Below are 24898 nucleotides of genomic sequence, written 5' to 3'. Positions count from 1 at the left end.
AGAATGAATTAGTGGTATACTGCAGAAGAAATTTACTATAAGAGAAATATTTTCTAATTTGTTACACACTTAAATCTTGAAAACTAATTTTATATCGGTAGGCAGGAATTCTGCAAGTTGTTTTCCATGTGTAGTAATGATGCAGTGCCATAACAATTCTGTGAATATAATAGTGAAGACTGCACAATTCTGCTCATGTATTTTGTTGTTAATTAAGATATGATTGATATAATATAAATATGGAAGATATAATACAACTGGCACTTGTCTTACTAAGGAAGGTAACTGAGAATATAAATTACCTAAACACACAAAGATGTTCCAAGTATAGCTACTACAAGAATTTGAGATACATAAATAAAAAACTGTAGAGAAGATAATTTCCAAAATTAATGATGCTATATCCTGAAAAATAAAGGATGATTCATCAGTGGTATCTGGTGGAGTAATAACTAATCGGGATTGAAAGGCAGTTAAAATTGTTCCAGGGTGTTATTAACATAAATTGTCTTGAGCTAAGAAGGCTACCTGGAACAAGTTCTTGCAGAGGGGATGCTCCAAAAGTATATGAAACTCTCAATTGAACAGTGAAGTACTGATTGGAACCCAGGATACGAATAATTTCTAAACTGGTCTGCTGGTTGAAATACAGATATTACCACAGTGTGATCAATGAGTCCTGCATTAAACAGAGCTAAACAAAAAGGTTTTCCATGAATAATTAAAATATACGAAATTTTCTATTTTCGTTTGACCATTGGTTTCTGTGATTTGTTTTGATTCACCTAAATTACAGAAGTCTAAATGGAAAAACAAGCAAGGAACTTGTATTTGCATTATCATTTTTAAGAGCGAAACATGAGATTCTTTCAGAGTCTAGTTTGGCACAAGGATTCTGGACGTGGAGCCAAAGGCATTCAATATCTATTAGAAATTCAACAGAAGGCAGATAAGTATTGGAAATGCATAAAATTCCAGGAGATATAACTGAAAATTTTCTCTTGCCAAAAAAATGTGTTTGAACACTTCAGATTGGCTAGGCACCCTCCTATATTGTAATGGCCAGAAAAGGCTATTTCTCAGTCTGCTTTCACTTCTAGAAGACTGAAAATTAGGAAGTCTTAAGTTTCAAACACTACTTGAATTATTAAAAAATGTATACCCTATTGTCTCAGTTTGGAAAAGTGTTGTCTATTTAAGAAAACAAAGTCAGCTTAGGAGGTCTAGGAAACAATTCCAGCTCATAGTCGGAAGTATGCACCTCCCTTTATGTACAGGTATGCAGAACACAAGTATCTGGTGCTATGTGAGATGCTGTGGACTGTCCTACTGTTTTTCCAGCTGCCACTAGAGAAAAGCATGAGTGTCCTGCCAGTGCTGTGTTATCCTTAGCACATGGATATCATTTTATTACAGAATTCCCAAGGGACTTTGCATAAGTCACATAGTTGCTTGATGCTTTGATTTACCTTTCAGTAAAATCGGCATGAACACCACTCAGCACAGATTTGAGCCTTAAAGGCAAATTATGACGTGTGATTATACACTATTACTTTTTTTTTTCTAATGTGTATTTCAAATATGGTGACACAGACACAAAAGCTCTCGCTTCAGCATGTGTAGCACACTGACCACATTGACATATAATCCAGAGGTGTGAAGTGGAGAGAGCTAAAATACCACTCAAAAGGGACCACAAGGCAAAGAAATAGGTAAAATGACTAAATGGAAAAATTGCTAAAATGGCTTACCTGATACACTACTGATCACTGTTGATCCCTAATGTGCTACTTTGGGATTAGGTGTTTAATGTAGGAGTCCTAACTTTTTGAATGTCAAATCCAGAACATTATAGAGTTCCCAGAAATGAAAGGGAGTATAACTCTAAATGAGTAAAAAGCTAATGGCTGTGGAATACTGCTCTGAGATAAAATAAAATTATACTTTTAGTCTAATATAGAGAGAAAGTAAAAAGTCAGCAATATGCCCGAGAAGTCTATAGAAGAACTTAGAAGAGATGATACCTCTCAGAGCATGACTACCATGGAACTGCTGGAATTCAGTTATTTGAATTGACTTGTGTTATTGCAGCAAATATATGTTATAGCTTAGAATTACTTTTAAAAACTCAGAAGGTCATACTTGTCTTGTTTATGTTACTTGAGTGAGAGACCAATTCTTATTTATTATCAGACTTTGCTCAGGTTTAGCTGAGGAGGCACATATTTTGGGTAGAAAACAGAAGGTTCTTCTGCATGGTTTTCTTTTCTTCTGCATGGAGAGCATCTGTATTTATTTATCCCTGTCCAGACCCTACAAAAAATCTTTGCACTTGGAATCTGTGACAGGGTAAGGCAAAACACTATAACATTGAGTGCTGAATCTTAGATGGAATTCAGTCAAAAGCAAGTGGACTTTTAACTCTCAACATCCCTTACAAAGTTTTTTGGGAATCATTCCCACCAGAAAGACTCCTAGGAGGGTGTCCAAGATAGTAACTAAAATCTAGCAGAAATTTTCAGAGCTATTTTGTAGAGGCATCTTGACTCTCCAGTTGCCCTGAGATCAGGTTTTTCTGCAGACAATTGTTGCTTTCACTAGCTGTGATTTAGGCAGGAGTGCAAGTAAATATACGTATTTTCTTGCTTAGTATACCTTCTGCTTTATTCAACAAGTCACTTAGTATGTCTTTTGTTACACAAGTCTAACACCATGTGGTTTTCCTAAAGGCTTATAGTGCTTTTGTATGCACCATTTATTTTTCCTTTGGGTGTGCTTTAGTGAAAGGGAAACTTCAGAAAATGCTCTAATTTCTTTGGTTGAAACATAAAAGAACAGGATATGTCCCTTAAGGTATATCACCTTGTTTAACAACAGGCTCAGGCAATTGTCTTCTATTCACTGTGGTTATGTGGAGATTTAGAAAGCACGGTGTATTTGTGCTTAAAAAAGAGATTAGTGTAGTGACTTATCAGGGCTTTTGAAACTTGAAGATTGTTAGACAAACCAGGTTTAAATACCTAGTGCTTGGTAATTACCCCTATGATTTATGTTCCTGCTGTCTGTAAACACCTTTAGAAATAGCAACCAGGATATCTGTATCTTTTTAAAAAATATAATAAAAATAATTAAATACAGAAAGTGATAAAGGAAGAAGTAAGAATAAAGCTGATGTCCTACTTCCATGGTACAAGGGACATAAAGTAGGAAAGCAAGTCAGGATTACATTAATTAACTCCTTGGTGACCGTCTATTAGTTCTTATTAATGAAAGCCTTCGTGTAACTGTCAGAACACCTGAACTGGTTTGTACTTCTTGTGTTTCTGCATTTGGATGGATTCAACACAATGATGATCCAGTTTGATGATCCAGTCATGAGAGCAAAAGTAAGGGAGCTGGTAATCCAGGGTGATATTCCTAGCAACTCACTACTTCACAGTGAGCTCTTGAGGTGTAAACATATTTGTTCTCATTTGACCATGTTTGCAGAGAATACCACAACAACTAACTGCCCTTGTAGGGATGTGATTAGGCTTAGTTAGATGATGCCCGTGAGGAGCTTTATGATAATCTTCATCTTCATTTTTGGCAGGAAGATCTTCTGTAAGTGTGAAATGATGTGGTTATTTAGTTTACTTTATGACAGGGATCATATTTTTTCTAAAGCAATCTGCATTTCTTTACCAACCTGGCTGTAATGAAAGCAGAATTAATGGTTTGCACACATTCAATATTTCATGAGAAACATTCTGCTCAAAATGATAGTTTTTGGGAGTGGTTATTAATTTCTGTTAGTTGGTGTATTTTAATTTTTTTAAATTAGTTTTTCTTTAAATATCAACTGCTTCATAAACAGTTGTAGTTGTTTCCTACAGCACTTCTGAGGCAGATTGCAGAAGTCACTGTGAGTAGTTTCTGGGATATGTTTCAGATTTGTTTAAACCCCATTTTTGAATTCTGAAACCGTGGTTTAATTTGGATTGTTACTTTTAGACAAAATCTCAGCATTATCATGATGAGAAATCCTATGCTCCTTATCCATTGCAAAAAGGAACGGTATTTTTAGGGATCTGCAGTAACAAGCGCTTTTATCTGCAAGAATATTGCCAAGTCACTTCGTATGCTGCTAAAAGATACATGTATATATATATACACCCCAAAAGAATGTTATGGTAATTGAATCAGTTTTGCTTACATGGACAAATACATAACTAAATTGCCTGAGTTTAGCTATAAAACAGATGCCTGCCTCCCATCTGAGCACTTCATAAACATGTACTTGGGTATAATTTGGTTTAACCTCTGTGGCCAAAGTATCTTTCAGCAGAAATGTAAGACTGAAGTCTTGGTTACTTTTGACCCCTAAAAACCCCCTGTTACTTTGCAAAGGGAAGGGCTAATAGTCCTCTCATTCCAGATAAAATACAATTTCCCACATTTACATTTAGTTAAACTTTCTGTTTGAGTTGATTGAGGGCCATGGTGGAATAAATTGGAAAAAGACTGTTGTGATTCACCCTATAAATACGTGGGTCAAACTGAAGAAAGAACTGAAGTATTTTACTTAAAATAATAAAACTCCCTTAATGTTTAGCAGTAATTTTCTCTACCAGATGTCTGTGAGGAGTAAAAATAAATGCATACCTTGCAGATTCCAGAGGTTGAATTATTTGTGGTGAAAATACAGCTAAACATATAGGAAATTGCTATGATCAACTATAGAAGAATACTAGAGAAGAAACATGATGAACAGAAGTGTTTATTTTCTGAAATGGAGTCACTGTTTTCTCAGGTTCTGCAAATTGGACCTTTTTGTAATACTTTATGTTCTACATGATTTCATTGTAAAATTCTAGCTGAATTATTACACTCACTGAAAAGTAGATAAGCAATTTTAAAAATGTATTTCCTGTTGCAGATATGTGATAGTTCTTTTTAAGTTAGTTTTTTATTTTATTTTATGTTTTTGAAAAACAGTGGGACTCATGCTCGTGTATAAACTGTTACTTGTATTTGTAAATATAAAATGTTGTATATATTTGCAAATTATACCAGTGTCAACCCCAAGTAAATGGGATGTCTTGCAAATTTGAGTTGGAATTTCTCCAAGCATGAGATCATGCTGGTCTTCTCCTTTGGAAGACTGTTCAGCTGTTTATGTGACATTTTCACAGTGTGAAGCTTAAGGCTAGATTTTACAAAGCAACCATATCTGAGTTAAGGGTGGGGCCAGGATACCTAGAGCAAATAGGATGCTGTTGAAGTTTCCACAGCCCACATACACCACTACCTGTATGTTTAGAAATTTTGTTTAATTTGTGAGTTGCATACTATATCCTACCTACCAGATTATAATGAATCTTGGCGATAACATTGTCCTTTTTAAACACATTATGCAATACTGCATAAAATTGGGATACTAGGAGTGTTAAAATCAGCCTTATAAAAACAGGTACATCTTTAATTATGGAGTTTTCATCAAAGCTCCTATAATTTATTGATGAATCCTAGGAGAGTATTCAGAAAGGGGTGAGAAGAAAGCCCCTTTCTGTAGCTCAGCTCAGGAAGAATCTGTGCTGAAAAGTAGACACTATGAAGAAAAATGTGTTTCCATAGAGAAATGGGTTAAAATTTTCTGAGCTTAACACACACTAAAAAGTATTCAAAAAAACATGCACAAATTCTTTTTAAATTTTTGGAAATCCAAAGACAGAGATTATCTGCTATTTTCTTTTTCACAGCATCGATCTTGAACAAAGGCAACAAGCTCGCTTCTCCAGAAAAGAGGGACAGTCGCTCTTTTAGAATTTCCTACCCTAAGAAATGTCTTTGATACATGATTACTTAAAAATTCACACCAATCCAGAACTTTCTGTTTAGTGTCAGAATAGAGCTTTTTTTTTTAATAACGTCTGTTTAGTGAAATCACTTTGAAAGATAATAATGATAATGCCAAAATACAGTTATTTAAGCTGTCAAATCAAACAGGAGTCATCTTGGCTTTCATAAGCGCATAAACTAAAGAGATCTGACTTCATTTTTAGCATGATTTCAGTGTCAGGGACAGTTGCAAGGACTGTATGTTGAAGGAGACCATGCATAGTTTGTTTTCTGTAGTATTTGGAAAATGCATTTATTCTTCTAATGATTGTTACCCTGTATCCTTTGGTAAACAGCAAATAGATTTAGGTCAAGCATAATTTATGAAGTAATTTATGTCAGCAGTAATTTTAAAATCCAGGATAATGTCACCTGTATGTTGCTCTGATACATTCGATATGCCAAAAAGTGGATGTTTAAATACAGGTAGTTAAGCTATTTGATCAGGCCACCATCACAGTTTTACGAAAAATGAAAGAATTTTATGGTTTCTCTTTAGTCTTACTAAAATACAGAACATAAATAGAAGTAATTAAAAACTACATTTATATTTGTGTTTTTATTTCTACCATTTCATGCTGGATTTTATTATTGTGTATGAGTAAATAATTTCACATGCAGGTTTTCAAAAGACAAGTTTCACGGCAAGATCTTAGGGGTCAGCCCAAATGTGGGACATGAGGAAATTTTGTGTGACAAAGTGCCACAAATTATCTGACTTGCTTTGGCTTGGTTCTTTAATTTCATTATACTTTAAAAAGAGTAACCTTAATTTGTCAACTTACTGTTTTGGAAATATACCTTCAAAAGGGCACTGAAGTTCTGATTAAACTTCTTTGTCTGTGTTGGCTAATTCACTGCAATTACAGTACTTGGCGGAGATTGCCTGCTGCTGTTCCAGTTCCTGACAGAACTGCCTTTAAATTGAGGACTTTCTGTTTTCAGACTACACAGAAAACACTCAGTTTTACCTTAAAATAGGTACAATCTATAATCGATGTGAGCCTGTGCCAAGGAAAGAATTCCAAAATATGCCTGGTCCAGTACCACGATATCTCCTGCAGTAGGAGTGAATTAATTTATGTGTTTGGATATAATACAGAGATGTCACATACTAAAACTTGTTCTCCAGTTTGAGACAACATCATTTTGCTGGAATGGGGATGGTATCAGGCATAGATAATAACTGTCAAAATGGAATATTCTTTCTGAACCTTACATCTATGTGACAGGCTACCAGATTTGGTATGTCTGGATTTTTAATACATTAATAAGTGTAATGCACAAACACTTACTTAACTCACAACAATATCTTTCCTATGTAAAGGTAAGTTTCAAACTCCCAAAAGAGTTTGTTGATGAGGTCTGAAAACTTGCAAATATTTGACTTTGTTGGAAAGCAGATGTTACAAAGAGTAAAGGAAAAAAAACCATAACATATAATCCAGGGATTCTCTGGAAGGACATAGCCAGATACAGACTTTCTTTTAGGAAAAGAAGCATCATAAAAACTGTTAAATCTGACATCAGTTATTTGCTTTAAAATTGCTTGCCAAGATCAGTGTCTCTGAATATGGGCACTATGAGAAGAAAGAGAGTGCTTGCTGTAATCATGAAATTCCTCTCATTTGGAATACTGCCAAAAGGTCCCAAAAGGTTGTGCTTTACTTAGGACAGCACATGCACTTGTTCCCTCTGTGTCTGAAATTTCTGTGCTGTCTTACCTGGTTCTGCCCTTTCTTCTACCATCTTAAACTTTGGGAAAACAAGTGGGGAGTCAAATCCTTTCTCTCACATGCCCTGTTTTGTGGAATACTGGGTCTGTGATGAAAGCACTGATTATACTTTTGTGTTTCATAGTTTACTAAGAGACTGGAGGCTCTACGAGCCTATGGAGTGAATTGTTGGTTTCAGCAGCTTGACTAGTGTATCTCCCTGCATCGTTTGTTGTAAAGTCTCTTTTTTTTCTTTTCAAATTTTATCAATTGATAATATTTCATTGCAATGCTGTGAGAGAAGTGGTTATATTTTAAAATGGTTGAAATAATACCATCTAGGGATGGTGTCTAGCTGTTGCCAGTTCATGGGCATTTGTTTGTTTGGATTTTTGTTTGTTTTTTTAAGTAAGGACTGTTATCTAAATATAAATAAGGTTGACAAAGTGCAAATATAGGTGTACTTTTACAAAGCAGTCTAAAGCTTTCCTGTACAATACTGTGCTTGGTCAGATAGTGACTGAAGGTGCTGAAGCATTTAGTTCCTGGAGCCTTAACAGAGAGTAGTCCTGGACGAGCACAACAGTCAGCAATTGCTTATATGGAGTTAAAAATGCTCATATCTAGTAACTAGAAGCATGGGTGATATTTAATCATATGAGAACATTTCAGTTTGAGTAGTTCTAGCACCATCTATAATTATCTTAAAGCTCTATGTGTAATTTATTCTGCCATTAGATTAATACAATAAGACATTGTATTAGTGGATGCTTTGCAAGATTGCTGTCTGAGTTGTGCTGAATGTAAACTGAGTTCATTCTCCCGTTCTTTCTATTCTCATTCATGATACCTTTCAATACCAGTCTACAAGGCCACTATAGCTATTTACATTTCAGTAGCACCTGAAGGCTATGGATTTGTTGTACCAAGAGTTGCCCAGGTATTTAACTGTATTATTATTATGTAACATACAAACCATGTAGTTGTGTGTTCAGAAATCTGCTGTTGTAGTTTTGCCATTCTGACAGGAAAATGCTTTCATAATCTAAGTTTTGAGAATGTTCAGTATTGAGACTTCTCAGGATGTTTGCCAAGATAGGGGTCGATATTTCAGTGGATAAGGTGTAAGGTATGAATTTCAGGGTAGGTATAACAAACATTGCTGACTGTGGCTGAAAGTTGCAGAGAGAGAAGCTCACTTCTGGAATAGAATCTGGAGTTGTGTGTCTGTTTTTTCTTTCTTCTCTCCTAAATTTTAAAATAAATAATTGAGAGGAAGTACTTCATAGTAGGTTTTCCAGACTTTCACAGTGATACGACAAGGTAATTGCATTAGAGAAACAAGTGTTATTACTCCTTGGTTTTTGGTTGTTTGTTGGTTTTGTTTTGTTTGGTTTTTTTTTTGACAAGTAAGGGCAAAAGAGAGCATAAAACAGCTACTTTATGAGCATGAAGGAAGTGCACTGAGATTTTGTTATTATTTTTCATTAACTCTGATTGGTTTCTGAGTGTTCAGAGGAGGACTATTCCTCGATAGACTCACTGAAAGAACATTCAGAGCTTTTTTATTTGAACATAAATAGGAACACTATTACACAATAGTAGCCAATGAACTGGAAAACAGGGATTTGTTGGCTGACCTGGCTTAAAATGAACCTGAATCTAGGGTACAGCCCACAGAGTCTGCTACTCTAGTGTGGCCCTCATTAAAGGACATTTTGGTCTCTTTCTTAATTAAAACAAAATGTCTACTCTTGGGATCTCAAGATGAATCTCCTGTGTCAGAGGCTTGCTCTCTGAGTTTGCTTCTCCTCCTCTCATGCATCCCCCAGTTTCAGACTCAGCTACATGGTCCTCACTTTTATATTGCACCCTGTCCCCTGAAAGCTTCTCTCTGTTGTGGGTGGTCATTTGTCTCCATGGAAGCCCCAGTGTCCTCCATTTCAGCAAACAATTCAGTGTGACTCTATGTGCAGTCTGAAAAATTGGTACCTTCCTTGGTACCTTCCTCGGCTGCCCAACCACGACTTTTTATTAGAACTCAACATATATTCACACTTGAACTGAGAGATTAAATATATTCCATCCATTGCATAAACAGCTTCCTCCCCATTTCTATTTTGAATGTTGATGGAGGTTTTGGGCAAAGACAGATGAGTTGTTCAAAGATCTATTACTACATTATTTTAACTATGGTTTGATTTATTAAAAAAGTAAGGAAAAATGTAAAACACCTACTGTTAAATCTCAGAAGACAGAGAGAAGTTTTCATATATATTTTCATTCATTATGTAATGTATTTCTGTATATTTTTCCTATGGGAGGTATTACAAGATTTTATTATCAGTTGCTGTGTCAGCCATGACTTAACACCATCATAACACTTTACTCATAATGACTCCTGTTGAATCTCTCTAATTATCCACATACCATGCTCTTTGTCTATGTCTTCCATTCCCAAGCTGCAGTGCAAAACAGTCATTTTGTTGTAGCCAGTAGAGAAGGACAAACGGAAAATATGGATTAGATTGCCTTTAATTAATTTATATATTTTTTTTTTTTTAGTGAGAATCAGATTTCTTAAGGAAAGGAGCTCAGATTAGACTAGACAGTCGTTTTTTAGAAATAATCAAAACTTTAAGGCATTAAGTAGTTTTGGTTTTAAAAAGATTATTGCAATTGCATCAGTTCTTTAATATAATTTATTATGATTTTCCAGGTTCACAAGAGAGAGCTTCCTGCATTGCTAATGTGCTGTTTTAACAAATGTGCTGTAGGCAAAACAGAATCTGATCGTCATTTTCATCTAGACTTGCAACAGCAGGGCCACATCCTTCTGGGGGCCCTGGAGCCTCACTCAGGTGGGGTCTCACCAGAAGAGAGTAGAGGGGCAGACTCCCCTCCCCTGACCTGCTGGTCACGCTGCTTTTGACACATCAGGGCACAGTTGGCTTTCTGGATGGAAGCTTCTCCTCAACATCTCTATAGCAATGTCCTTTGTGCTTCAAGATGGTGTGTTACAGAGCTAAACATGGAGGAAAGGAATGCTCAACACCCCAGAAAATCACAGTTTCCTCATTGCTGACTTGGTGTCATCTTGAGGTGAATTTGTTGAGTATAGCATAGTTCAATATTGGACAGTCTGATGAGGATATGAGAGTAATTTTTATTTGACAGCTGAGCCATCTGTGAAAAGTCAGAGTCACCATCACTAAAACCTTTTTATCTGCCACAGAGTGACCCTGCTTTGGAATATAAATAACCTTCAATTTAAGGGAAAGGCTCAATAATGGTGGAGAAAATGAAGTTGGGCCTTCCTCTCTCTGTCCATCTCTCTGACATACATGAAGCACATAAAGTTGAAGTGTGGTAGTGCCACCTAGCATAAAGTAGAAATCTTCCCTTTCTTATTTGCATTATTTGCATGCTTGTGATTTTGTCTAATTATTTTTTGTCTTGTTCAAAAAACAGTGCATTGTTTGAAAAACTTGGTTTTTCTTTGTTATTTATAGCACGAGTTGGCTATAATGTGTCAGAGGAGTTCACCACATTTATAAATTGATCTATAGCTGCCCTTGTAATATTTTATCCTAATATTATCAGGAAACAATTTTTCTGGTTTAAAATACATCAGTGGCACTTACTATACATATTTTCTGGTTTCATTTGAAGAGAAAAGGTAGAACCTTGTTTCTTCACCATTTATAGCACTTCAGAGAGGATCTTCACCTGCACACTGCTCCTGCCAGATTATCTTTCTCTGTTCTCACAGATTTTGAGCAAAATAAAGTTTAAGAACCTGTACTCATTTTGCTGGTGTCTCTGTATGAGAGGATTTATGGTAGTTCTTTTGAGTATTGATACTGGATTTTGAAGATAAGCTGCCCTGTTTTCTCACCCTTTATGAAGTAAAGAAAAAGAGTCAGCGGGATCTTCTGGAAGGAAAGGAAGAATTGGAACAGCAAGGATCTCTTGAGCTCCCTTCCCTCCTGTGTCTCCCTGCCTGCCCACATGAATAATCCTCACTGCTCCATGGCAGTTAGTCAGGCTGCAGCAAAGATTAAACATCCTTCCCTGTATCTGAATTAACTTTCTAGACACAGGTAGTATAAAATAGGTACATCAATGTACCTACTGCCTTTCTGGTTTTAATTATTTCAGAAATCCTCTCTGTTCTGAATTCATAATAACCGTGAGTATTTCCAAGACTAGGAAGTTTAGGATCAGACCAGCAGCAAGGCTGTGTAGAGGCAGATTTCCAGTTGAACTGAGCTGTTTTGATTCTGATTTTGAAACACCACTGTAGGATATCTCACTTCTCTAGCTCTGGCTTGCTTCAGTGGGTATTGCATGGTCCAGTCCAGAAAGACAGTGTATGGATTAATGATGCTCTAGATCAACGAGCAAAGGATTGTTTTCTTTTCTCCTCCTTCTCCATTAGAAATTAACAGACCCAAAGCCATTTGTGTGTTTGTGTACAGTCACAATCCTGCCCACTGCCATTGCTTCAAATCCTTCCATGCTCCCCATGCTTTTCTGTCACCAAAAATAAGCGTCAGCAATGTGTTCCAGGATAGCAATTCAGATGTCTGTTAGTTTGATCTATATTAGTTCCAGAATTTCTTTAGTTTTCCATAGGTATCTCAAAGTACCTGACGATAAATTAAATGGGGCATAGACCCAGGCAACAGCAGGATGCTCTGTGGGGGAGTGCACCAAGAGCACAGGGAGCTAATTTGAGTAATCCCAGAAAGCTGGGGGTGCAGTGATTGATGAGGAAAGGACCTCCAGCTGGCCTGTAACTGAAGCAAGCTGACAAAGTCTGTTGAATTAAATACTGGTTTGATTGACAGCATCTCAACTGAAATCCACACCAGGACTAGTTCTATTGCCTTCCTGATGTATATTTATACTGAAGTATGTCTGGTCTTGGCTATGTTTGGTTTTTTTATGTCACAATGTCCTCAATTGTAAATCCAAATGTTCTCCCTTTCTTTGTTGCTGTAAACCATTTGCATAAAAATGCTGAGTCTTTAAATTGTGGGAAAGACTATAAAATATGCAAACTCCTATACACGTATACATGCATATATAGATTTCACTGTATCTTAATTTTCTCTGTGGCATATTAGAATATGCTTGTCTTGCCAGTCAATTTAAAAAAAAGTACAAATCAACAAAAAAACAGTTCCTCTGGGAGAATTTTGAAAGCTTTATATGGACACATTTAAAGATTAAAAAAGTATAGTAGTAAGATTCTTTCTTTTACTTTGGTGTGCTGACTAATGCCGTCAAAAATACAATGTTGAGAAACAAGGCATGCCCAGTGGAAATACAGGGTTGTGAGAAAACCAGAAAGAATTTATGGATAATGGTCATCAATAAACCTGACAGGCAATATCAGTACTTCCTTTGGCTTATTATTTCTAGCTTATTAGCTAGAAATACAGCTCTGCTTTCCAGACTTTACATCAGAACTCATATTAATATTTCTGTGAGGAAGAATCTTTCCTTATTTTCTCTGCACGATATTTTGCAGCCAGTCCTTCAGTCTCCCTCCTAGTTCTCTGGGCTGGCCCCAGCTGCCTGGTCAGAGCACAGACAGTGCTCAGCTCTCACCCTTCCTCTCAGCAGAGGATCTGAGCTCTGGCACCCATTAAAGTAACATGTTGGGGTAACTCCTGGTCTGGTTGCTGCACAGGGAGAGCAGCCTCACAGGCTGCTCAGGGGGTGGACAGACATGCTGGAAAATACTATAAAGCAGTATACTCCAGTTTCCTTCATTATAGGAAATTGTTAAGTTTCTGGATCACTTATCAGACTGATCAGAATTTGATAGATAGTTTTGGATCATGCCAAAAAAATTGGTAACGGGTTGTCTGGTAACAGTTGAGAAGGAGAAATAGAGGGGGCAAATTTGGATATATAGAAAATGCAGGTTAGCTTAACACATGTGCAACTCTTTCTTATTTAAATCAGATGGTGTTTTTTTAAAATAATAGAAGTTTTTCACAGACTAAGAGATAGATTATATTCTACGTCAAATTTCTCTCCATTTTCAGAAAGTCAAGAAATGTTTTGGCTATCAGTTTTATTGTTGTGATTTTCAGTTTCAGGCACTAATTCCATATAGGGAATTTTTTATATACAGGTATATACATTAGCTTCTTTCATGTAAAGGATAAGGCTTTCATGTAAGAGCCTAACTAATGTTAGCCTGGTTTTCACCCATAATAAGCAATTATTCCTTCCATGGCAACTGGCAGGCAGTGAGTACAACCACTGCAAGCAGGGGTTCCTTTTTCAGAAAGGCACCACATGTAAGGTAATCTAGATAAACATGCAAAACATATAATGGTCCTCTAGCTTGTTTTTCTCTGCCTGTTGTTTCTCTTTGCAGCCATTCTGAACACGTTTGTTTGGCTGTGCGTCATTACTAGGTATATATATGCCTCAGCTGAGAGATTATTAGATAGGTGTTTTCTACTCATGAATCACGTCTCTGATTCTAATTTATAAAGTCTCCTTTATTAAAACTTATTCTCATTTGGCATTTCTTTTAATTATCTGAGAGACTATGCACAAATTTCTTTTTTTTTCTTTTCATTTTTCTTTGTAAAGACTAAAAATATTGATTTCTAGCTAGCTGGATTTTGTTGTCTTTCTGCTGCTGTCTTTTGTCCCTGTAGAAATACTGTCTCCCTGATGTTACCTTCACATGAAGACCTTTGTACATCTACAGTTCTTTATTTTCCTTAGGAGGAAATGAGACTGCCTTGGAAATGGGTTTTGAATGGATTTTTAAATTCTCTGTTGGTCAGAGACAATCAATTAATTTGTAATGAAAAGAAGAATAACCAAAGAGAAGTGTTTCATACAGAGCTTTTTCTAAACTATGATGACCTTTTGGTCACAGCACATGGGATAAGACTTCGCAATGCTACTTGTAGCCAGCCACAACTTTTTGGAAAGGATACATATGAAGGTTGTCAGCACAGATCTCCTGAGCAGTGGGAGAATAGTCTTGCTTAACCAGTAAAGTTATTGCCTGTGTGCAGCGTTGTGATGCTGCACAGGCAGCAGCACCCAAGTGAGTGAGGCAGGATGTTCCTCCAGTTGCAAAGGCAGTCCCAGGCCGTGACCCAACTGTGGTATCTGTTAGCTCTCCTACCTAACGAGGACACTGCCAGTGACTGACTGAATCATGGCTGCAGAGAAACAACAAGCAGTTATGTCAGATTGTTCTAACAGAATTCAATGGTAATACAAAGAGGTTAATTTTCTGAACCAGCCTTGTATATAGCGTAAATATGAACTTCTTTCCTGAAGACCAAGATGGACAACAAAGTGCGTAGTCACACTGATCTCAGGTGTGCTTCAGGACCCAAACCACTCCAGCTGCCTCCAAATGGCAAGAGGAGTTTGGCATCACTGCACTCTGTATCAATTAATCAGTTTAAAAAAAAAAATCTCCTACTGTTTTGTAGGAGGTTGCTTTAAAGAAAAAAAAGTCTGTTTATTTGCAATGTCAGAAGGTGTGATCTACCTGAACATCTCCCAGCTAGATAATTTCTAATTTTCTCAATTGGTGTGTTTGGAAGATAGTGACTTACAGACAGTCATAGACTATCTTGAGTTGTAAGGGACCCAGTTATGTAATTTAAATTATTAATTAAATACAGGGGACCACGATACAAGTATATAGAAACTGCCTTATTTATCAAAATACTTCTAACCAGTATAGTAGTGTATGTTTTGTATCCATGTTTTAAGGGATATTTCTGGAGAATATGGGGTGGGGCAGAAAGGACATCCAAGAAGAGCAACTGTCTGACTTCTCATGAAAATCAGGTGCCTTTAAGGTGACCAAAGTCAAATGAATGAAGTCCAAATTAATTTGGATCTGATCACAGTATGACTGACCCTGGGGGTCTGTGTCTTGTGCCCAGTCTGGTATGTACCACCAGAGGACAATGCCAGGGTACTGTCTTGTTAAAATATTGGACCTGCCCCATGGGGAACACTCACACAGCTGTGCTCCTTCCACACACCTCTGAGGGATCGTGTTATCCTTCCTGCACTGTCCCTTTCCTATCCTAGTTTATGTTTCCTTTACGTGTATAATATTGGCCGTAATCTTTTGCTTAACTTTCTTGCTTGTACAACAGTGAAAATCAGCCCATTTGTGTCTAGCTAGTTTCTCCTTGAAGTTGATTTTCAGTTGTGTTGTTTCTCTGTGTTTGAAGCAGATTCTTTGCTGTATCAGTTTATACCTGATGCAAACTGTCTTGTATTGAGATAAATATGAGCTGCTAATATCCATCCCCCTGAAAACTCCCTTGGCTTTCTCCCCTTCTCCACCTCTTTTGTACTTTGAAATAATTTACCTGGCATGTCTCAAACTGTTGACATTGTGAAGCAGTTGTTAAATTTCACTGCAAAAACTGACAGAATAGATGTGCAAAAAGATGAAGGGCTCTTTAGAATGAAAATATCTGTACTGCAATGAATATTCTGATTGATGAAATTCTCAACTGCATGTGGTTCTTTTTTTCTTCAAAACAAGACAAAAATAAATAAAAAAAAATTAAAACTTTCAGATGTGTTATAAACTTCTGATACCATTTTTGAAATAAAACAGACATCTACCTCAATAAGGTTTTAAACAATCTTTCACCTTCAGGACTTTGTTGGATTATGCCCTCAGAAACCTATTCTTATTATAATTATGACCCAGAGGAAATATTCTTGAACAGTAAGACTTTTTCATGGTAATAGCACAGTAGATGTAATAGTGTATTGACGATTGTTTAAAAGTTTTTTGCCAGTGTGAGGTAGAGTGATCCAACATGCTTGAAACAAGATACTGACTTTGGGTTGAATCAAGAACTGTAATAAAGGAGAAATAAGTTCTTAGAAAATGCATTGAAAATTAGTAGGTTGAAGATAAAAAGACTGAAATTATTAATAAGAGTGTTTCTTTCGTTGCACAAGAATAGCTGCCATTTGTGCTGTTGGAAGTTTTGTAGTTAAAATCAAAGGATCTGTGTTCTCTCACTGCTGTTCTGTCACCTGTTACTTTGGTGACATTAAAAAGACGTCAGGGGGTCAGTTTCATAAACAGTAAATACATAATGTTTGGTTAACATTCAGGGTAGTTGGATTAATATTATCAACACCACAGCCATAATAATTATTCTCTATTCTAGAATTTACAGTGGAGCCCAGAACAGTGGCATTTCCAAATTTGCAAAGACAAGATGGTATGAGTTAAGAGAGTAGTTCTGCTGTATGTGACTACTGGGGGTTTGAGTCTTGTGAAATTGAAAATTGTCAAAAATACAAAGTACATTTGTAGTCTTCTCTCTGTCTAGAAAGAGTCAAAGCAGCTGAAGGTATGTTCACTGCTATCAAGACAGCTTTGAGAGATGGCACTTGTGTCCTTTTATTTTACTATTTTCATACTTTAAAGTGCCCTTTTGGGCAGGAAACTAGAATCAAAACATACAGAAATCAAGTGTTGTTGGTAAGGTTTTTCAACAAGTATTGAAAAACCTAGCAGAACATTCTCATCTTGTTTACTCTGTGGACCAATTTTGAAAGTGGTTTGGACAATTTTAACATGATTAGTATCCTGATTGATATCAGAAGGGTCTCTTTTGGGGTTTTTATGTATTTCTGGTTAAAATGAGGAGAATCCTATTAAAAAAATCTGTAAGCCCCAAACCTCTTTTAGCTTTTTCTTGTTTTGTTTGGGTTTTGGCTGTGTATGTTTTTGTGGTTTTTCTCCATTTTTAAAGAGGAGAGACATGTATGACTCTCCTCTTCAGGTTTTCTGCATGAGGATAACCAAGTTGAATAACTTATTTACAGACACATGGAGTTTCCATGAGTTCATTGAACATAGTAAAGCTAGATGTCTGTGAGACATTATAATATTTTAGTAGAGACTACAGGCTAACTGTCTGTCTTCAATCCTTATAGTGCAGGAATCCAAAATAGACTAGTTATGATGACCTCTTCTGGCTTTAAAATCAAGTCTAATACATCCATAATCTGGCTTTCACAACTGGTCTCAATCATGGGAAAACCCCCCATGTTTTGGATTTCAGCTGCCTCTGATTTACTGTGTTTGAGATTCTTATTTTTTATCTAAAAGTCAGGTTCACATCTAGAAGTACGTGGAAATATCCCTTAATATCCAAATGTATTTATTTATCTGATATTTTTCACCTTACTAAAATTAAAGCCTTGTTTCAAAAATAGGCATGTATTCTTTTTACTAGTGTGAGAGTGAAAACACTTGAAGCTTGGATTTAGTAAAGGTGTTGTTTAGAGTTTTGGTTTTAATTCAGAATTTTGGAATCTATTCAGTTCACTTTCATTGTGACAGAAAAATCTGACGCAAAATAGTGACAGTGCCTAATATTTGTACATAAATAGTGGAAATGAAATGTGAGTTTGCTGGCTTCTAATCCCTCAGACTTGATATGTCATGTCTAAAATCATGTTGTATAGAAGGTATATGTGAACAAGCCTAACCTTTGTGGTGTTTTATATCCTCTTTCAAAAATTTATATTTTTTAATGTTTTTTAAGCTACAGGTTATTTTCTATGTGGTATATCTACCCTGAATACATCTTGCTTTCTGATACATACAGAGGACGGGTCCCAAAATGTCTGGTGATATGCAATTTATATGTAACTATTCAAAAAGTAAACTTATTTGACTACAGCAATACAACAGAAGTTATATTTAAATATGGAATAAATAGCCTGATAAATTATCATAGAATGGTTTTGGAAAGGACTTAAAGATCATCATGGGGTTGCCATGGTCTTCCCTTTATCAATGATGTACCTGTATGAGCTTATCTTGTTGCTCTTGATGTCCCTGGCCAGACTGAATTCTATCAGGGCTTTAGCTTTCTTAATCTGATCCCTGGCTGCTCAGACAACTCCTTAGTATTTCCCCCAGGCTTCCTGTCCTTGCTTTCACCCTCTGTGGGATTTTAGTGTTTGAGTTTGTCCAGGAGCTCCTTATTAAGCTATGCAGGCCTCCTGGTGTTTTTGTCTGACTTCATCTTGTTGGGATGCATCGCTCCAGAGCTTGGAGGAAATGGCCTTTGAATATCAACCAGCTTTCTTGGGCCCCTCTTCCCTCCAGGGCTTTATTCCATGACACTCCACCAAGCAGATCTCTGTTGAGGCCATGAAGTTCGTGGTGATGAGTGTACATCCTCCTTGCTGCCCTGAGGATGCTGAACTCCACCATTTCATGGCCAGTGCAGCAAAGGCTGCCCTGGAGCTTTACCTTCCACACCAGCCCCTCCTGGGTGGTGAGAACAAGGTCCCCATAAACTGACTTGGGGAATAAGGAGAAAACAGCGTGGAGCAAGACACAGAAGGGACTGAAAAGGGGAAAACAGAGTTCTTGAAGTTAGAAAACATGGGATAAGTGGCAAATAATTGTATTTTCATCTCAAAATATGGCCATTGTTTGTATCCATAATGATAGTTAATTCAAACAGTAGCTAAAAAAGAAATAAACTTGGAAAAACAAAAGAGATGTCAAGCATAGCCATAATAATACTGGAATAGCCCTCTGATAGACAATTCTAAAATTAGTTCCTCTCATTTATTTAGGTTGTAATAGAGTGTTTGTCCCATGTCTGCTTTTAGAGATTAGAGGACATTATTGACTCTTCTTCCACAAGAAAACTGATAGCAGCAATTGCCTGCAAGGAGAAGTTAGGCTCCTTTAAACCAGATGATTAAACTTGTCATATTTCTGCTCGCACAGTGGATATAAGCATCAGATAGTTTGAATGCTTTTTTCTTTATTCAACATATTTTAATTAACTGAGGAGAGAAAGCAGATCAGTGTAGAATAGAAAAGAAAGAGAACCACTAACATTTTCCTGAGAGCCTGCAGTCTTGAGCAAAATACTGAGCTGAGTAAACATTACATTTTAGACCATATTTGTAAAAATTCTTTTTCTTTTCGTATACAAATCTTTGGAAAAACCTCTAATTCTGTAAAGTTAAACATAGTTTTATTTTTGTGCTGTAGTCCAAACTGTAGTTTTCCTATAAATGGAATGGCATTATGACCACTTTCATTAAATTAAAACAATTTAAGATTTCTACTGTACTTCAGGAGGTGTAAAGAGACTGGTTTCCCATTCATTTGTATTAGTGGTAAGTTAAGAATGACCAAATGAGACTAATAAAATGCCTTCAAAAACAAAAAGCTGCAAATAAAATAATTAACCTCTAAGATACCACTTTCACAGAGATTTCACTATGATGACAGTTTGGTGATATAATCTATGACATGGATGTCCAGAATATTGTAGCAATAATTTAAGAGCAAATGTACCAGAGTATATGTTTCTGAAATGTTCCTGTTAACACAGACAGAAAATCACTAGGAGCACTAAACAAGATATCACTGGTAAAGTCACCTGGAACCTCAGTTTTCATACAGTTGTGTAAGAGCAGTGAAGTCAAGGGCTATTGATCAGATTTTGCCAATTGAGGATCTTGCCTGGAATATTTTTCCACTAGGGTTATAACATCTATTCGCTCTGCAGGCTGCATAATAACAGTTCACCCAACCATATCTAACCTAAGTTTATATTAGCTTAGGTATTGCTCGTTTTATTTCCATGGCACCATGAAATTCATACAAGGACCACAAGACCCACTTATGCCTATTCTAAAAACCTACTGATATTCATGAAATTTTGTGTTACCTTTGGCACTATGATAATAGGTGGGGGTTAAGTAGGAGAATATCAGTGTTCTACTAAAATATTTCATTGTCTTAAGCACACTACGTTCCCTCTGAAAAGCTTGTCTTTTACCACATCATGGGGTTGATGGGATTTGTCTCTTACACCCCTCGTGATAAATTCAAGATTGTAGGAGCTTTGAAGACTACAATTCTGATCTGGTATTATTTTAGGCCTCTAATGTTCACATTTTACCATAATCATGGTCACAGTTAGAAAGCATAGAAAGCATCAGAATACTAAATTCACAGTGGGGACTAGTTGGTGGGTTTTTTTTTTTTCTGAATCATTTTTTATTGCTCACAAGATTCTGATTACGCAAACATGGGTTTATTTTGTGGGTTTTGTTCTTGTCAGATTTCTCTAAACACCAGAGGAATTATCAAGACAGCTCACGAAAAAGGCTAATAATCATATTTATTTGTTATGATGTTCAAACTTCCTGATGCAGCAAGGCCTTTAACCCAAATCTAATCCAAAAATTCAGAGTGACTGTTGACATGTTTAAATTCTTTGCTGAATAGGGTCTGAAGCTTTGCCCATTGTTAATGTCCCCAGTTCTTGCTGACTGCAGTGAGAGCCTCACGGTTACGTCCAAGGGGAGATGGCTGGTAATTCATAAATTCCAACCCATAGGGAAATTCTGGAGTGAATGTGATGGCTTTGTCAATCTACAATGTTGTAATTATCTTGCAATATCTCTTTACCATGTATTGGCATTTCTTGATGCCAAAAGATAATACTGTTTGTGTATGAACATAAGAGAATTTACTGAATTTGTTTATTGTAACATGGGTTAAATTATAATGTCAGTGCTACTGTTACAGTTAATAAGTTAGACACATTCAAAACTGTCTAACATCCTCAGTTTCTAAGAAATAAAGGAAAGGGAGAAAATGAACAAAAGTAGCATAATCATTACGTCTTCTGTTTTCCTTTGAATATTTATTCTGAAATAATAAACTGAGATTGTCTAATGTAAATCATAGGCATACATTCAGATGTTAATGCTTGATACTTCATATTTTGTAGTACTGTTTACTCTGCTATAGAGAAAAGTTAAGGTTAAAATATAGCATCTTTACCAAGTAATTTGAAGTTAGTGACCTTACGGTATCTGCAGAATGGTCGAAAAGAAGAAGCCTCAAAATATCTTTATTAGGTATTTTATCAGAGACACAACTAATAATATTTTGCCATGATATCCAGAGGATGTTCTAAGAGGAAAAAACAAATATTCCTCTCTTTCTAAGGGATGTTATTTGGCTAATAAGCTGGTCAACCTGTCAGGTGCATTAGCAGTAAGTGATGCTTCTGATGACTGCAATTAAGGAAAATAAGCTGCATGTGTCTGCTTGCCTGCCATCTCTCCTGTGCTATGGTATTCTGTCTAGTCAGTCCTTAGTACCTCCCCTTTTCTCTCCCTCTGTCCGTCTTCCTCCCATCTCCTGGCCTTCTTGCTCCTTTTTTTCCTGGGCATTCCTTCCTTCTCTTCTCAACCCTCTGTGCCACTGTGTCCATACAAACATGCATGTTCTCTCTTTTATGTCCATCAGCTACATAGTATCAAGTCCTCACAAACCTCCTGTCACCTTTTTTTTTTGTTTTTGTTTTAAACTCTATGCAATTTGTTTCTGTAGTAAATTAGTATAAAGATTGTCAGCATACTTTTCAAAGAAATTGTGGGGTTGGTTTGTTTGTTTGCGTGGTGGTGGGTTTGTTTGGGGTTTTCTTAATATATATTTATTTTATTTTACTCCTCATCTGGGAAGTTTGTCTTAAAGCTCAATTCTCTTGCTTGATCTCCATGTCTGGGAAGTGACTTCTCTAGAGATCTTAGAAGAAAGCCTCTGGTGTTGTTTTCATAGATGAAAATACAGTTGAAATTTTACACAGTGAATTTCATTATGGAGAATATTCAAAATGAATATTGTAATATTAGACTTTAAAATTATCATGGGACATTAACAGGGAACCTGCAGGAGGAACGCATAAAATGTGCATCTGAGATTTAACCTGAAGTGTTGATGGCTTTTGTTCCAGCTGAAGGTTTCACATTTTTTCATTCTCTGCATTTAGTGTTGTGTATTAGAGCTTTCCATACATATATAGAGGGGAAAGTTGATAAACTGGAAAGTACTATTGTTTAAGTTCAGAAAAGTTCCTTAAGAAGTCAGATAGGACCCAGAGATTTTGCAGCTAAGTTACCTACTTTTGGCACTTCTATTTCCTCCTATAATTTTGCTCACATCCCTCTCTTCACTATCATATACTTTAACATAGAGGAGGTAAGCTGAACTCCAAACAAAAATCATGTTTTGAGTGCCATTACCTAAAACTTTTTATTTCTCTCAGAAAATGTATTTGATGCCTCTTTTATTTTGCAACAAATATTTCCCTTCATAGTTCTGTGAAGAAAGACAGGAAGAGAATTTTTAGGGCTTTCTAATTTGTCCAGGTACATTTCACATGTAAGTAACATAGTCAGTCTTTTGCTTTTTCTTTTGTTCAGTTATAAAGGCTAGATTTCCTCTTTAAAATTAGAGATTCGATGGCATCTGGAAACTTCTGAGCTTTTTATCGTACTTGCTGGCAACATTGCAGTTAGTGTTCACAAACTAATTCATAAATCAGCCAACCTTACACATGGTGCATGACTGTCAGTTCTTCTCTTTTATTTTGCTAAATTAATTTGGCCAATCAAAAAAGAATTTACATGCTTTCTGAACAAATTTTTGTTCTACCAGAACAAGGCAGAAGTGTGAAATAAGCAGTTTTTTTCAGACTTTGCCCAAAATGTGTTCTGCCATGACTTTTGATTCAGTTTCAACATTACATATTATTGAGTGCTAATCATTCTAACAGTGAAATTTTCCTGGGATCTCACCTCCAGAACCCTGACCAGCATCCTTGATTACACAGGTGAACCTTGCTGACAGTAAAAAGCACTGAGCATTGATAGTTAAGAGAACCTAATTAGTCAAGTAGACTAAAAGAGAGCTTTTTAACAAGGTGTTTAGAAAAATGGGATCAATAAAAATCATCTGTAGTAAAAGCTGGTTGACAGTTTTTCATTGAAATGATTTTCTGGTGGATAAAGCTGCACAGAAAAGCATTTATTTTGGTTAAAAATATTAAATTGAAATTTAGAATTTGTTAACTGGACAGTAGGGTTTTCTTTTGACAGGATTATTAAAAAACCTCACAATATTGACCTGGTTTAATATCATCTGCCTTGTATTGTGAGTCAGGTTCTCTTATATATTTCCTGTACATGGCGATCCTGAGGGACTGGAGTGCAATTGTAGGAATTTATTCAGTGGGATATTACAGTATGCTTAACAACTGGTCCATAGAAAGAATTTGAGAACTAGGATTGCAGTGAATGCAAAACAGGGAAATAGGTTTTAATTCTGGAATAGATAAGATCTGCAGAGGATTTTTCCAAGGATTCCATTTTGTCAAAACATTTTACTTGAATTAAAAATGTCTAAACATAATGTTTTGACACTGCCCAACTTAGATTTCTCTCTGTGGAAAAGCTCAGCTCTGCATCTCATCTCAGGAGGAAATCAAACTACCTGGTTTCTCCTATGGTAAAGTTGTAAAAGTTCTTGCTTTTTCTCAAGTTTGATTGTCATACCTCCTTTAAATACATACATAAGTTAGTGGGATATTTCAGATGAGAGGATTTCTTGGGCTGCTTCTGGAAAGGTAAGCATTCTCCTAGGGGAAGGATGCTACTTTAATTCCTTCCTAGGGGAAGGAATTGGTTCTGAAAGAGTCCTAGAGCATCCATGTTTTGAGAAGGAGGCAGAAGAAGAAGGCATCAAATTGGATCAGTAAACATTCCTGTTGGGTTTCCTTCCCATTTGGGTGCTCCTGCACAGCACAGGTAAATCGTTATGCCAGGAGTGTCCTAATTCAGAAGCATTTTACTAGTGAGCTGCTATAAGAAAGGAAGGTTATATTAAAGGATGCATTTGGGATTTTGGTTATTATAAATTACATTCTTTGAAATCTCATTTAGAACCACAAACTAAAATGATGTTGGAGGGCTCAAAGGATTAATTCTTCCTGAACAATAGACTGTCACTGATCACTCTGTGAAGTAATTATGCCAAATTTAATTATAATACAAGCACATTGTATGATAGTCATAGTGTGCCCAAAAGAGAGCTTGAAAAGATGTCTCATAAGCATATGGACTAGCTCTGGGAGCACAGTGGCAAATTACAGATGTTGTAATTGAGTACAACTTAATATCAGGCTTTCTTAATTAAAGGTTTGGGGTTGTGTGGGGTAGGTTCTGGCTGGTATACTTTGCTTTTCAATATCATGAGCATAATGGAATATACGGACTCTTCCATCCCCATTTTATAGATTCTGCCAAAAGCCCTTATGACTTCCAGTGATGTTAATGTGTTTAAATCAATTCCAGTATCACTGCTGAGGAGAAACCAGGAGTAATCAAATTGTTACAGGAGTAGAAAAATAAGTGTTCCC

General features: G+C 36.3%; 1 protein-coding gene across 2 annotated transcripts in view; it reads left to right on the top strand.

Annotated features, from left to right (window-relative positions):
• GRID1 (glutamate ionotropic receptor delta type subunit 1) overlaps nucleotides 1-24898 on the top strand; it is a 513783-nt gene that overhangs the window by 414188 nt on the left and 74697 nt on the right. The window lies entirely within an intron of this gene.

Source organism: Corapipo altera, unplaced genomic scaffold (genome assembly GCF_003945725.1).
Source record: "Corapipo altera isolate COAL_440 unplaced genomic scaffold, ASM394572v1 53, whole genome shotgun sequence".
NCBI classification, from domain to species: Eukaryota; Metazoa; Chordata; class Aves; order Passeriformes; family Pipridae; genus Corapipo; species Corapipo altera.
Note: the sequence above shows the minus strand (reverse complement) of the source record. Positions and strands in the feature narration are given on the sequence as shown.